General features: G+C 28.9%; 1 protein-coding gene across 2 annotated transcripts in view; it reads left to right on the top strand.

The window, feature by feature from the left end:
• LOC107438641 (uncharacterized) overlaps positions 1 to 16748 on the top strand; it is a 583728-nt gene that overhangs the window by 166581 nt on the left and 400399 nt on the right. The gene's annotated exons all lie outside the window — the stretch shown is intronic.

Genomic DNA, 16748 nt, shown 5'->3' with positions numbered 1-16748 from the left:
GGGTAGAACTAACCCGTATTTGTGTTGCATGAAGAGGAAAACCACGAAAGCTTTCCATAGTTAGCCTGCCGGCAAGGGGACTCTAACCCATGATCTGTCTACCACTGAGGATATTTTAGGTCAGTATTGTGGTCGGTGGGGTGCGGAACTCGAATAAACCAGCTATAACTAGGATCAAGCCCTCGTTACCTCATTGGGAGGCGAGCGCTCTATCCCCTGAGCCACCATGGCTCTGATTTATATATGTTGCAATGCTACCTGAAAATTACAATTCTAACAAAAAATTTATAGAATTACCCTGCATTACAAAATGGAAAAATTCATTCATTCATTTTAAACAACTGTCAAAGAATAATAAATTATTTTAAGCTGAGGAGTTTCAGTGTTAATAAAGTTCACTTAGAAATTTATCCTGTTTTCACTTTGCATTTTTTAAAGCTACTGGAAATTAATGTTCTGTCTTTTTGAAATTTTTAAATGGAAGTATGTGTGGTAGCTTTGCCTTAAATAACAATAACAGTCTTAATTTAAAGAGAAACTTAAACATTTTAAAATTTATCTCGATCTTATTTCTTATCTTTTTCCATTGTTTCCTTCCCATATCACAACTTAAGACGGCAGCTGCATTTTATCTCCAAATGTCCCTTATATTTTGATAAACAATGTCGTAAAGGTTCTTTTGTATGCTAATTTTAACTACAATTAAATTGGATATTTTTAATTGTCTCTTTTGAAGCCTATGAAAAAGAAGCATGTGATAATATGCAGGTAAGTAAAATTATTTTTTTTAAAACTGAAATTTTATTTTATTTTAAGAAGTTTATTTCATAAAACATGCATGTGAGTTTCATCTTTTTTTTATAATACATCCGGGATAATTTTCAATGTTAATTTGTGTAATAACTTTTAAACAAAATTTTATATGTAATACATTTCTTTAGTAATGTAAATATTTTTGAAAGAAATTCATCAATACTAGAATAACGAAGCTTGAGATACATCCGTACACATATGTTCAGATTCTTAACGTTGAATGAACAAGAGTTTTTTCCCCTTTAATTATTTCATAGTTGGAAAAAGGCTATTAAGTGGAAGTTATACCTTAGGAGAGAAAATCTCCATGACAATGTTTCTTTGAACTACATTATAAAAAATTCCAGATCAAATTCCAGTATAAAGTTCCGCCTCTTAGGGTGCATCATCCGTAAAATCTATTTTACCGTAAAATCCATTTTTATCGCAAAATATTAAACCGTAATTTTTACATTAATAATTATCGTACATCCACTGAATCACTCTAATTAAATAAATATTACTCTAATTAAATAGTATTACTGCTGAAAAACTATAATTAAATAAATATTAATGTAAAAATTACGGTACATCATATTTTGTGTTTACGTAACATGTTAAGTTAAAAATGAAATTTACGATAAAAAGTACCGGCACTGTCGATGCCAGTACTTTTTGCCATAATTAGATCCGAAATTTTTTACAGTGTGCACTAATTTAAAATTTAAAGTATGGAAAAAATGTGCTCAAGTGAACTAAGAAGTTTCAAATGCTGAAGTTTTGTTTCAAAACATCTGTAGCGTATCTACCACTACAAAATTACAACTGCAATTCACTAGTATATAAGACATGTTAACTCGACTCTATGTTGTGGTACCTTTTCATAGATGACGGTTGACATTGTCGATAACTATATTTCCCACATTGGTGACCCGGACGTGATGTGAATATGCCTATGTTGGGAGAAACGCCCACTTCGATATGAACGCGCCTACCTAGACAGTTACGCCTGTTTCGATGGATGGTCCACATGGAACAGTTGACTTGTGACTGCGTCATTATCCACCTCCTCGCACCATTGCTACTCAGTCTCGTCTCGATCACACACAACATACAACGCATACAATCGACTGCTAAAGGCAACACAGGAGCGACTATGACCATGATCTTAATACAGCTCTCGTGACTAATAATCAAAACCCGGTGACCTTAATCCCGCTCTCGCCCGTCGCGACTTTACACAATGTCGACTCCCGGGCACCTCCACTCGCCGCGGTTTTATTTGTCAACTGTTTCACCGCCTTATCTAGTAACCCTCACTCAGAGGCAACCCTACGCTCGCCTCAATACAGCACTCGCAAAAGTCATAAACGTATCTTCGCGCTCATGGATATTTTTAAAAGTTGCTTGTTGAATTAAGTTAAAATTTTATCCTCGTTTAAGACTAGAAAAATTCAAATATCGAGAACAAAATACTTCGTCCTTCTATAAAGAAAGAGGAAGAAAAATTTACATACACACAATTTTTTCAGTTAATTGCATACATATTTCGGTTAAAAAATTTTTCAAATAGAAACTATTCTTGTAAATTAAATAAAAATCTGGAGTAATAAAATATTTATATCTTCAGAATAATCAATTTCTTTTGAATATCTTAATTAATAAACAAAGTTTAAAAAAATAATCCCCTATATAAATCATCACATTATTAAATGTACATATTTTTAAAGATAAAACTATTAAAAATTTTTTTACGCAGTTTGAAAAATAATTATTTTCATTTCCTTCATTTTTACCAGGTTTTTTCAATTGTTTCTATTTTGGAAAAAATATGTATTCTTCAAAATGCTTACAATATCTTAAAAAAATTGCATATATTTTATACTGAACAACTTTTGATTGACAATATTTCCTTTATAAGAGAGTCTTTAAAAAAATTTGAAAATATTTTCATTAAATTTGTTCAAATATTTTCTGTTGAATTTACTCACCTACGTTTTAATTGTTTCCTAATTAATTTTATCATATATTTTGCTATATATATTTATCCTTTCATTACATGCTTCATTAATTTCATAACTTATCCATCTTGTAACTTTTTATTCATAATTTTATAACAGCTTTAGCTTATGAGATTCTATAACTCAACAATTGGTCTATATATTTTATAATTTTTTTTATTCAATTTTTGGGCTTCTAAATAAGATATGGAAAAAATACTATTAAAATTATTACATTTATTGTCAATCTAAAATTAGGTCTTTTTTTCCTCCTAAGTGCGAAAACACATTTACTAACTTAAGGTAACGTAATTTAACACGATTCATCTATTTTAATAAGAACGATTCGGAGAAAAGCAGGATCAGAAAAAGTGAGATGTGTATTTTAATTTATATTCTGCTTCAAAAATGAGACAAAAGAGACACAGAAAACTTTTCTATTATTATTTAATAGTATTCATTAGTCTTTAAAATTCCAAAAGAATTTTTTAGTTGCTGGAATCATATAATAGTCTCATTTGTAACAACTTGTTTTTTATTTTTATTTTTTGCACAATAGCTTTTATTGTATGTTATTTGATTAAAAGTTCAAATATTTATTCTTAGATTGTCATGCAGTCTGTGTGTCTGAAAACTGTATGACCTATTTTATTTTATTTGTCCCTTGCAGAATGGTAATAATTGTTTCTTATTTGATAATAAAAATCTTACTTTTGCTGAGATAACTGATCGCAAGAGTTTTGTTTTATCATCATAACATCGATTAATTTTTTTTAGAAAAGTGTAAGTCCTCAGCCCTACAACCCAACTGCTTTAAAACTATTTTCTTTATTTAAAGTAAATTATTAAATTTAAAAATTGTTAAGATTCTCATATTTGACTCAATATCTTGTCTTTAATGAATCAAAAATAAATAAACAGATTGCCCTTAAATTGTTGTACAGTTATGATATGAGAATGTCAAAGTTGATGGTTACTGTTTACATTATATTTTTATTTTACAAATCATAAAAAGTTTTCTTTAATCAAAATTGTGTTCACCTCATAAATATACTTTAACTGCGACAAATTTTTAAGTCTTGGCGACCAAAGCTGTGGAATTGGCTAATGCGTATAAAGGAATTTATCGTTTGGGACATAACATTTACCAAAAAGTGGTAAATCTAAGTGCGATTGTTTGGACGCTAATATTATTGGCACTGCAAATGGGAATCATCACATCAAATTTAATCATAGATATCAGTGTCAGAAAAGTAAAAAAGAATAAATTTAGGTATAAAGCTGAGAGCAACAATCTCCTCATCATTACACGTATATAAAAAGAAAATGCTTTAAACTCATAAATTGTGTAGTTACTTAAATTAAAGGTTTTAAAAACTAAACAATTTGGTACAAAACACTGCTGCATTATTGAATATTGGGTCCACATACTTGGTAAAGACACCATAAATTATTTGAAATAAATTTATAAAAATAATTAAAAAGCTATACCCTACTCATATATCCTACACCCACAACAAAGCTTTATCCTAAAAAGGAAATAAAAAAGTAAGAAATAAATATGTGTTTCAAGAAGTCCGAATAAAAAGAGACTGATAATACACAAAAACTTTTAAAGCAGCTAAATTTATTCACACCTCATGCGTTTTTTAAATCGTATGTTGCAAGTGAAACATGCGCGAAGTGAAACATTCGAAGATTTTCGCGAGAAAATTTGAAACCCGACTTGGCGAATGTAACATTGGCGAATTTCAAAATACGGTGCCAAAGAAGTGCCTGGGAGTCGACAATGTGTAAAGTCGCTCCCCGGTCTGTCACAAATGCAGCAACTAGTGGTATCCGTGTATCAAATTCTATCATAGCTATAATTCTGGTGGGGGAGTACTGTAGCGTATCTACCACTACAAAATTACAACTGCAATTCACTAGTATATAAGACATGTTAGCTCGTTTCTATGTTGGGGTACCTTTTCATAGATTACAGTTGACATTGTCGATAACTATATTTCCCACTCATCAAATTACAAGCAAATTAGGACAGGATTACTTCTCTTCTTCATAACAGCAGCTAATTCTGCCTTAATTTGCTTGTAAATTAATATTTTTTTTTCATAAAAATTGCCGTTAAAACCTCTTAGTTAACTCTTACTATATCTTATATCTATTTTTTTTCATGCTTCAAATTTTAACTTGCGAATGTTCTTAAAGAACAATTTGTCATGAAGTTTTCTCACGTGATATGGCTTCCTTTGAAAGATTTGGAAACTCGAGAATTTAAAAAATATATATATTTATTCATTTTCTTAAAAGATACCTTAAAACAATACGATGAAGTGAATAAACTGCATACAAGCATGAAATGCATAGAATTAAACTGCATACAAAATATAAAATTCATCGAAATGAACTGCGAAGTATAAATGACAGAGAAATAAACTGAATAAACTGTATACAAAGTGGAATTCATTGGATTGAATTGCATACAAAGTATAAATTGTATAGAAATTAACTGCATACCGAGCACAAAATGCGTAGAAATTAACTGAATAAACTGAAAAGTATGAACTACATAGGAATGAACTGTATACAAAGTGTAAAATGCATAAATAATGAATAAAATGAACTGCATAAAATTCATAAAATGTATAGAAGTAAACTGCATACAAAGTATAAAATGCATAGAAATGAACTGCAAAGTATAAAATGCATAAAAATAAACTGAATAAATTGCATACCAAACTTAAACTGAGTTGAAATGAAAAATAAGAAAATATTGACATCAAGAACAAAAAACTTTTAAGGTAAAATTTTTTAATATTTAAATACCTAAATGAATCCATCACAAAGTTAGCAGTTGCTCCCTTACGTTTAATTAAAGTTCTTAGATGCATGAGGTGTTCAAAATAAATAAATAATACAAAATGTCAAATATTAAAAATATTAAACAATAAATAATTAAATAAATAAAACAAATAAACTATACAATCAAAGTAAATAAACGAAACAACTAAAGTGAATAAATAAAGTAAATAAACAAAACGATTAAAGTAAATAAATAAAATAACTAAAAAAAACAAAGCAAAAAGCAAAAAAAAAAAAAAAAAAAAAAAAAAATGGACACCCCCCATGATATTTTATATGAGTGTCAATTTTAAATGGATTCCAAGCCTTCCCATTTTCTTAGATTTCCGAAGCTTTTATTTTTACAAATCACGAACTAAATACCACTATATTGTAAAAAATTTCAGATAAAATTCCGGTAAAAAGTACCGGCACTCAAGTACGGTAAAAAGTACCGGCTGATATATATTTTTACAGTAAAATTTATTTTTACCGAAACAAGTTACGGAACAAAAAATTTGATATACCCTAATTCTTATAGTAATAATTATCGTAAAATCACTAAATCCCTCTAATTGGGTATACTATAGCCTACATCACAGATCGTGTTATTCCTACTAAATTTAACTAGTAAACAGCATTTTCTGCGAACCTGATTTCTAGCAACAAGTAAAAGCATCAAACGAAGTGTCTTGTTATAAGTCGCTACTCGTCAGGTTGGAATTGTATTAGTCTAGTTCCTTTGGAAATAATTTATATTGTTGTTTTACCGAAGTTTATGAATTTAGTAAGCATATTTAAAATTCAGTTTATTAATTAAACTAAAAGGTAAATGTTATTCCTAGTAAGTGGAAGTAGTTGTGCTTTTTTCATACTATACCCATTTGAATAAAAGTTACTGTAAAAATTCCGGCATAATATTTTACAGTAAAAATGTATGATGTCTCTAAAATGCTGGTACTTTACACCGTGATTTTTACAGTATATAAATTTCCTTTGATAAATTTTTAAAATTATTTCCTTGAGTGCCAATTAACAATTATGTTGATTAATTGAAACTTAATTATTTATTAATCGACAGAAATTACAGGATACAGGAGAAATTTGAAAGAATGTTTCTTCTCGATTCACAATTTGACTCTTAAAATATATAAAAAAATTAGTTTGTTATAAGAAAGATGCAAGATCAACGTCGCTTTTGACGTTTAGTGCCGTTCGAGGGCTACAAAATATGCATTTTAATATTTTAATTGAAAATCTATAAAAATCGTGTGCTAGAGTTCTTTCATTGTACTTTCTCATTGCTTGAAATTCTAGAAACTATATTCTTTGAAATCTATTCAATCGTTCAAAAAAATGAGAAAAATTCTATTTTCTCCTTTTAACGGAATGGCTAGAGAAGAAAGATAAAAGAGAGAGCGAGAGATTCAAGAGAAATGGGAGAATCTCTTTAGAAACGCGAATTGAATCGAAGTAGTTGTCGATTTCTGTTGCCATTCTCTGAAACACTAACTTTCGAAAATTCTTTCAAAACAAAAAGAATGTGGTCAGGCGTTTCAGATACAATGAAAAGCATGAAACTCTTTGCCATTCTGGTTTTGTTCATTATGATTTTACTGGAATTTCTTCCACATTTTTTGTAGTTTTTTGATGAAAATATTTTTATATTTTTCGGATGAAATCTATTATTGCTATTCGATTGCTTATTTCTATTTTTATTGATCAATTTAAGCTTTATGTTTTTAACTTTTACAATAATAACTTTGCCATATTGTATTTTTTGTCTTTGTTTTTTTAGATTTTTCATTATTTCATTACCAAAGTTAATTACAAAACATTGTAGTACATTTTTTTTGATTAAAGACAATGATAAAAATGTGTTCTATGTATATAACAATACTTCAAAATACCTACTTCTTATGTTATTTTTTTATTTTTACCAAGATCTTGATCTATTTAAAACAAATTAAAACATATTAATTTAATAAAAATTCGATATTTAATAGTCATCTTAACCGAAGCAACAAAATTGTTAAATGTGTCTTAAAGAAACACCGTATTTTTTAAAACTGGAATGACTAAAAATTATTTTTTAACTGGGAATTTTAATTTTTTTAAAATTTTCTTTTTCTTTTACTTTTTTTATTTTTTAGTTTTGATAATCATGAACCATATGACCACCATATACAATGAGATTATGGGGCAAAATTAGGTGTAATACTTTTTAGTTTATTTTCTTTATTTTTCCTTTTAAAATTCTCTATAAAACAGAATACGGCTTGTTGTCACTGAAAATCAGTACTATATTGTAGAATTGTTGAGAGATGTTCAATGCTGATACTGAGTGCTAAAAAAATAATGTTGGAAAATACTAAGAATGAAAAAAATAATTTTAAAATTTTTGTTTGTTTACAGACTGTAGATACAAATACAAACAGACAGTCTGTTTGTATATAAAAAAAAAACTGACTGTGTTAGAATCTTACAGTTGAAATTTTGAGCACTTTCCGAATGGCTAGAGCACTCAAATCTTTACTATAGCTCTATTCATGATGGTAATGCAAATTTCAATAATTTTTTGATCGTTAAAAACAGAATTTATCATCATTTTATCGCCATTCGAAATGCTCGCAACAATCAAGCACTTAACTAAAAAGGAGAAATAAAATTAAATAAAACTTTGAAAAACTGAATTTCTCAAGATGACTTAAAGGGAGAAATTCTTTATATTTTTGTCATACTTAAAGTAAAAAATGTTTAACAGTTAGAAATAAATTTATACCACATCCGAAATTTCCAATTCTTGAAATCTTATTTCGAAAAGTCCTACGTTTTTCATTTTAGATTTGCCAAATAAATAAATAAATAATAAATAAATAAAAAAATAAATAAATAAAATAAAAAATAAAAATTCTTTTTTATCCATTTAAAAGAAGTAAATTTAAAACTTTTTAATGATTTAATTTCAAAATTAAATAATTACTTAACATTAATTTAAGTGCAAAAATTATTTTTTAATTAATTTTTTCTTATTCTAGACTATGAAGAAATGAGAACTGCATTTAAAGCTCTCAATTTATCAGCATTTATAACTCAATTGATAACTTTTTTTTTTTGGTAATTTATTTTTATTGCTGAACGTTTTTTCTTCTTCTCTCTTTCTCTTTGTTGTTCAAAAAAAAAAAAAAAAAAAAAACTTTTGAGGTTTGTATCAATAATTTACAAGAGGTCTAAATCCTTACGAATTTCTTCTCTTTAAGCGAAACTAAACTATATATAAAAAATAAAAAAAACATTTACTTTCAGCAGCATTCTTGTTTATTGGCAGGATTTAAGGTATAAGGTGCCATTGTATACTTCATAAACGCACAAATCAGTATTTAGTCTCGTAATTCCCTCCACCCCTACCATTCAGTCTTCTAATATATCTTAATTTATTTTCGTTGTTTTTCGATTCTATTTTATGAGAGGATTATTGTTATGCAAATGCTTTTACACTTAATCTTCTTTACTAAAAATGTTTTTTTTAGAATTGTTCTTGGAAAAGTGCTGCAATAGTTAAATCTTTCTAGTCGAAGTTTTTCGTAAGATGAAAGACCCTCTTCCCTTCTTTCCTATTGCTTGCAATTTGTCATGATAATGCTTTTAATGTTTCTTCATGGAGTATTAAATTTTTACAGTTGAAATAGAAATCATTTTGTTAACAACACAGTCATTTTGGAGACCTAATAGTTCCTTTGTTTGGGTTGCTAAGGTTTTAAGGAATCCGACTGATTTCGACAAAATTTTATTAATACTTATCGATTTCAACATGAAAATCTTTAAGTAATGATTAAAATAATTAAAAAAAATTCATTAAATGGTTAAGATACCACTAATGCTGAAAAGTCATAAATATAGAATTATTTCGTTAAATTGTTAATCAACTATCTAAAGTTATTAATTTTTTATTGAATTAAAAAAAAAATTCGCGTCTTTTTAATGTAATAACTTCAACATTTTTTTCTTTAAAGTTTCCAAAAATTGAGGAGGCACTTGCCCCCCGCTGAGCCCACCACTGTCTCTACGCAGCTATGATTATTTTTTTTTATTTGTTATAAATTTCAGGGAAGATTTTCGTATCGTGATCTTTGGCAAAATAGTCGCCAAGTCCTGCAAAACTTCCTGGCAGTGACCTGCGAAAAACTAAAAAAAAAAAAAAAAAATTTAAAAAAAAAAAAAAAAAAACAGAAAGGGACAAACTCGAAAGATATAACACGTAACATAAGGGCAACATTTACATGTTTATTTATTTTTTAAATTTGCAAGTTTAAAATCTATTTGGCACCTTGGCGATTGTAGTTGGCGCGACAGATCACTATACAGAAATATTCCCAGATAAATTAAGAAAATATCTTAACTAGTAGAAATCTTGTAAAGAATTAAGATTATATAAAAATATTTTTATAATTAAACAAATTATACTGAAGCTTTGTGTGCTTTCTGTAATGAAATATAATATCGGTAAAAGCGTATTTAAAATTGTAACGAAGTTATTGGAAAGTATTGTAATTGCAATTACAATACTTTTATTATTTATATTACGATACTATTATTATAAATTGACTATATTTACTATTTTACTATTATTACTATCTATATTAAAAATATCTTTCAATGGTCTTTAAACCATTATTTAGGCCAATGTCACCTCGATGTTTCTTTTATTTAAAATAAAACTGATTATATTTCTGTATTTCAACATTCGTTAAAATACAGAAAAAAACTACTTCTTATCATAAATAAATTTTACGTTTTTTTTCCTTAAATAAAAGAAATATTTAAAATTTTACTTAAAATATTAGTAGTAATTAAATATTCACCTAATAATAGTGAGTTTTGAGTATAATAAAAAAAAATTTAAAAAAAGTAGGTGGGAAAGAACTAATTATTTCGAACATAAAACCGTAAAATTGAAAATAAATAACATCTTGCATACGGCTGCAGTCGTGAAAATACAACACTACAGCTGCATCTTTTCACAAAAATCAAACAGAATAAAAAAAGAGAGAGAGAGAGAGCGAAGTAACCACGCTCGCAAATAAAAAAAAAGAAAAAGAAAGTCGTATGAATTCTAAAAACAAACACCACCTTCATATCGTTGAAGGATTTCATTTCTTCATACACTTATAAAACTTTTTTAGTGCAGGGGAAAAAAATATTTCCCCCTTTTACTGTAACATTTTTTCTCGACTATTTTGTCAGGAAACAAATGCCTATTTTTACAGCATAACGTTAATTGGAGAAGAGAGCATTCGTAAAAGTGACTCTTTCGAAGTTGAAAGATATACGTCCCAATGGAGTCCAATCTGTTTTTCTTTATTAAATCCACTTTTTTTTATTCCATTTTGTATTGCTTAGTGAGGATATGGATTCTTCTCTTATTCTCTTTCGTAACGAACAGATTTATGGTTGCTAGTGCTGATTATATATTGATTTTCCAATCGCTATAGATCGGCGGAAAATATCAATGATTTATGATGTATCGCAAGATTTTTGAAAAATTATCTTAGCATTCAATGTTCTTAAACTTAGCGTTAAATATTTTTAAGATATACGTCCCAATGGAGTCCAATCTGTTTTTCTTTATTAAATCCACTTTTTTTTATTCCATTTTGTATTGCTTAGTGAGGATATGAATTCTTCTCTTATTCTTTCGTGACGAACAGATTTATGACTGCAAGTGCCGATTATATATTGATTTTCCAATCGCGATAGATCGGCGGAAAATATCAATGATTTATGATGCATTGCAAGATTTTTGAAAAATTATCTTAGCATCCAATGTTCTTAAACTTAACGTTAAATATTTTTAAGATATACGTCCCAATGGAGTCCAATCTGTTTTTCTTTATTAAATCCACTTTTTTTTATTCCATTTTGTATTGCTTAGTGAGGATATGGATTCTTCTCTTATTCTCTTTCGTAACGAACAGATTTATGGTTGCTAGTGCTGATTATATATTGATTTTCCAATCGCTATAGATCGGCGGAAAATATCAATGATTTATGATGTATCGCAAGATTTTTGAAAAATTATCTTAGCATTCAATGTTCTTAAACTTAGCGTTAAATATTTTTAAGATATACGTCCCAATGGAGTCCAATCTGTTTTTCTTTATTAAATCCACTTTTTTTTATTCCATTTTGTATTGCTTAGTGAGGATATGAATTCTTCTCTTATTCTTTCGTGACGAACAGATTTATGACTGCAAGTGCCGATTATATATTGATTTTCCAATCGCGATAGATCGGCGGAAAATATCAATGATTTATGATGCATTGCAAGATGTTTGAAAAATTATCTTAGCATCCAATGTTCTTAAACTTAACGTTAAATATTTTTAAGATATACGTCCCAATGGAGTCCAATCTGTTTTTCTTTATTAAATCCACTTTTTTTTTTTAATTCCATTTTGTATTGCTTTGTGAGGATATGGATTCTTCTCTTATTCTCTTTCGTAACGAACAGATTTATGGTTGCTAGTGCTGATTATATATTGATTTTCCAATCGCTATAAATCGGCGGAAAATATCAATGATTTATGATGTATCGCAAGATTTTTGAAAAATTATCTTAGCATTCAATGTTCCTAAACTTAGCGTTAAATATTTTTAAGATATATGTCCCAATGGAGTGCAATGCGTTTTTCTTTATTAAATCCACTTTTTTTTAATATTCCATTTTGTATTGCCTAGCGAGGATATGAATTCTTCTCTTATTCTTTCGTAACGAACAGATTTATGGCTGCAAGTGCTGATTATGTATTGATTTTCCAATCGCGATGATCGGCGGAAAATATCAATGATTTATGATGTATCGTAATATTTTCTTGAAAAATTATCGCAATATTTTTGAAAAATTATTTTAGCATTCAATGTTCTTAAACTTAGCATTCAATATTTTTAAACTTAGTGTTAATACTTAGTATCTTTTTTCCCACCTTTATTGCTATTTAACCCCTTAACGCACAGATTTTTTTGAAAAAAACCAGTCAAAAAAATTTTTTTTTTTATGTAAAAAACTTTATTCCGCTCCTGGTTCAACTTTTTTTAAGTGGACAATTTTGATATACTGTGCTTGTGTTCCATGAAAAAAGGCTATATTTTATTCTTTAATAAATAAGTGTTATAGCTTACAATCCTATGTAAATGATAAATATTAATAAAAAAATTTTTTTTCTTAGCTTTCACATTGTTATTTTCAATTCTCGATTATATTCGAGTGTGAAAAATTATAGCAGCATAAAATACAACGCCGCTCGAATTATCTCGAGTTTGCATAGTTTGGCCTGTTTAACGCGCTCGAATTAACTCGAGCGCACAAGTTAAGGGGTTAAGGCGTAAATTGATACGGATTCTTTTCGAGTTTTATCCTGTTGAACAGATTTATGGTAACTACTGTTGGACGACATAAGAATTTTAATATCACGATAGATAGAAGAAAAATACCGATTTTTCGCGATGTAACGCGATTTTTCGTATTGGCGTCATTTCAATATTCGACAATTTTCAATCACTGTTGTTCTTTCTCCTTCTCTACGTAAGGAGTAGATGGATGTAACGTGTTCTCCATTTATTCTAACTTGATAAACAGATTTATAACTGTTAGTGCTGTAGCGATTTGTAAATAATAAAATCGCGATACACCCACGGAAAATATTGATACTTTACGATATTTTGCGGCACTTTTGCATTTAACTAATTTACATTATCTTAACGTTGAACAATGAACAGCATTGGCTCAATTGTTAAAGCTTTGAAAAATCATTATGAAGAACTAGGGGCTTGAAGCCCACCAACCTCAAGATTGGGACCAGCTTGTATGGGAAGTAAAGCCAACCTATGCGCAATGATGACTACATTACCGCAATCATGCCGTTGGTCAAAAATGGACTAATCTCTATGACTCCCCTGACTTACAGCGGGCTGTTGCGAGAGTATTTTACCTTTTTTTTTTTTTTTTAAATCATTCTTTCGTTCTGTTCCATTTCTTTGCATTACAAAGTAAGGGTAGATTGATGCGGATTCTTTTTTCTTAATTCTCTTTTGAACAGATTTATAGCAATTAGATGAGAGGTAAAGGAATTTCAAAATAAAAAATTTATCGGCAGAAAATGTGAATAATTTTAATAAGAGAAATTTACATAATTTTAACATTCGAAATTTTTTTTAAAAATGAGCTTTTTATGAGAGTTAATTACTACAGTTGAAAAGATGATTCTTTGTAAAAAAAAACTATAAAAAACATTCAAATATTATAATCATCTGCTTTGTGTGGAGAAAAATGTTATGAACAAAATATTCTGCTTAATTGCGTGAGTGTTTTTAATAAGAATAAAATTATTTTAGCCTTATGCTGGGAAATTTTCGGATGACAAAAACAATTGAAATCTATGTTGGGAAACGATCTGCAACACTAACAACGATCTTTTTAGGGTCGTTTTGTGGTAGCAAAATCGTCTTGCTTGTAATCTGTTTCTGGGTTACAAAAGACGCACACCACAATCGTGATTACTATTAATTTAGATAGAATTTAAAATGGTTTTATAAGTTTAAAATTCAAATTATAATAGCTATTTTCTTAAAAATTTGAAGTAATAAACTAAAAAAAATTTTTTTTTAAAGAAATAACTACCCTTGATATTTGACTATGAGATTGTTGTAGAAATGTTTAAAGTTGAACACTTGCAAAATAAACTGGCCTTTGTAGGTGGGTACTTAATTTACGTCGCACTAGAGTTGCACAATGGGCGAACTGTGGGGAAGCATTCCAGAGGATGATACGAAGACATGCCATCGCAATTTCAATCCTCTGCAGAGGGGATGGCCCCCCTGCTTTTAAACTGGCCTAAAATTGAATATGTGATTGCACGATGTTGTGGTTGAATATATCAATATTGTGGTTCAGCCGATTTTCCTGAAATTGATTGAAATGAAATTGGTAAATTGTGTTGTATTTATTTTTTAAAAATTTGCCAACAACTGTTTAGATTAATACTTCCTCAAAATAAAATAATGGAATTTGTTTTTAATATTTGTTTGTTGCTAAAAATTTGTTTAACTTCAATTATGTCTACTTAGCTGTCCAACGCTCATTATTTACTGTGTCTGAAATAGAAACGGGGGATTTTGCGAGCTTTAAATTTAGAGTTATTATTGCTCATATAAACCGCAAGCATCTTTTGTCCGATTCTAATTTGTTACTTCAGGAGATTCTAATTTTAAAATCTAACTCTTTCTCTCGTTTACATAAAACAAAACCTAAGTATAGAATCCATCTCCCTCCCCCTCCCTTACCAAATGACGTCAATAAGACGTCAAATGTACGTCGACACAACCCTTGCCTTTCAGAACCGAGCCGTGTCCGTCCGTTCTTTGGCACAAGAAATAAACAACCCTTTAAAAAAGAATCAACATCCAAATATCGTCTTTTAACTCTTTCTCAGTGTGTGTTGTCATCTCGCACAAATGTGGTTCCGTTTCGATGCTGTTTATTAATAGAATAAAGAGGGATCGGGCGTGCAGCACGCGTAATTCTCGAATGCGTGCGATGGACGCGTGCCGAAAGTGCGCTTGTTTTCTGATCTCAAGTTCTATCGTTCTTCCTTTCTCTCTCTTTATTTTATTTTATGTTTATTCTAGAGCGAAAAAACATTTTTAAATATTTTTTTAAACTTTTATTTGTGCAGGAATTAATGTATAAGGAAACAAAGTCTCCACCAGTAATAGAATAATAGAATAAATATTCTCATGTTCTGACTTGCACGATTTATTATAATTTTTTTAATGCAGAGCCAAACCAGCAATGTGATGTTCTATTTCGGTGTTCGAGAATAATAATATTCCGATGTTCTAGTTTGAGCAATTTATTATTATTTTTATAAACCAGCACTGTGATGTTCTATTTCAGCGCTTTCCCCCCCCCCCACTTTTCTTTTCACTTGAGTGCTCGAATCAATTTCTAAATGATGAGATGAAGTCACATGTTCAAAATGTCTCCATCAATAATAGAATAATGAAAATATTCTAATGTTCTAGTTTGTGCGATTTATTATTATTTTTATAATGTATAGCCAAACCAGCAACGTGATGTTCTATTTTGGCGTTTCTTTTCCCTCTCTCTTTTAACTTGACTCCGCGAATCAATTTATAAATGATGAGATGAAGTCAAATGTTCAAAAAGTCTCCATCAATAATAGAATAATTAAAATATTCTAATGTTCTAGTTTGTGCGATTTATTATTATTTTTATACATAGCCAAACCAGCAATGTGATGTTCCATTTCGGCGTTTTTACCCCTTCCCTTTTTTAACTTAGCGAATCAATTTCTAAATGATGAGTTGGAAATTGATTCGCGATATTTCATAATATTCAGTTATAAAAAGAACAGATGCCACTCTTTTACAGTGTTTGTCTTTAGAATATCTTTTTTCATCATCGCAAAGTAATAGTCTATTTCTTTTCTATGAAACAGTTTTCATCATGGAAGACAATCGCGAGACAGTGAATGAAGCTGATTTTAAATATCTTCATTAAAAAATATTACTGTACTAAATGTCACTTATTCTGAGAATTTATAACAACTGAGATTCCAAGAATGTTATTTTTTTCTTCGGAAAAAAAAAGTTAATATTAGATATAGAAATGGCTAGATATGCAGTATTCAGTGATAATAGCTTTGTGAATATAATATGTAAATGTCATTTTTCGATATATTTTTCGACATTTTTAATGGTTCAGTATTAAAATGTTCAGCATTTTTTATCAGTGTATGATGTGTTCAGGGGCTTCATTTATCTTCATAAACGTTTCAAGTTTATGTTATTTCACAATTAACTCTGCAAAATGTTGAATATGTTTATGCAGAATCAAATTTGAATGTTCATAAATTTTTCTGGAAGTTTGTATATCCTACTCAAAATTAGGGAAAAAACAAGTTAAAGAGATAAGGTCACTTTCTCTGGGTGACTTGAGGGGGGGGGGTGTTACGATACAGCCTATGTTTAGCTGAATAAAGCTAATTCCGAAAACTTGAGTCTCCCTGCTCTGTAAAAGAATTGTAGAGCGCATTA

This window comes from Parasteatoda tepidariorum, chromosome 4 (genome assembly GCF_982258835.1).
Source record: "Parasteatoda tepidariorum strain Cologne lab strain chromosome 4, Ptep-v5.0, whole genome shotgun sequence".
Lineage (NCBI taxonomy): Eukaryota > Metazoa > Arthropoda > Arachnida > Araneae > Theridiidae > Parasteatoda > Parasteatoda tepidariorum.
This window is presented reverse-complemented; position numbering and strand designations above follow the sequence as displayed.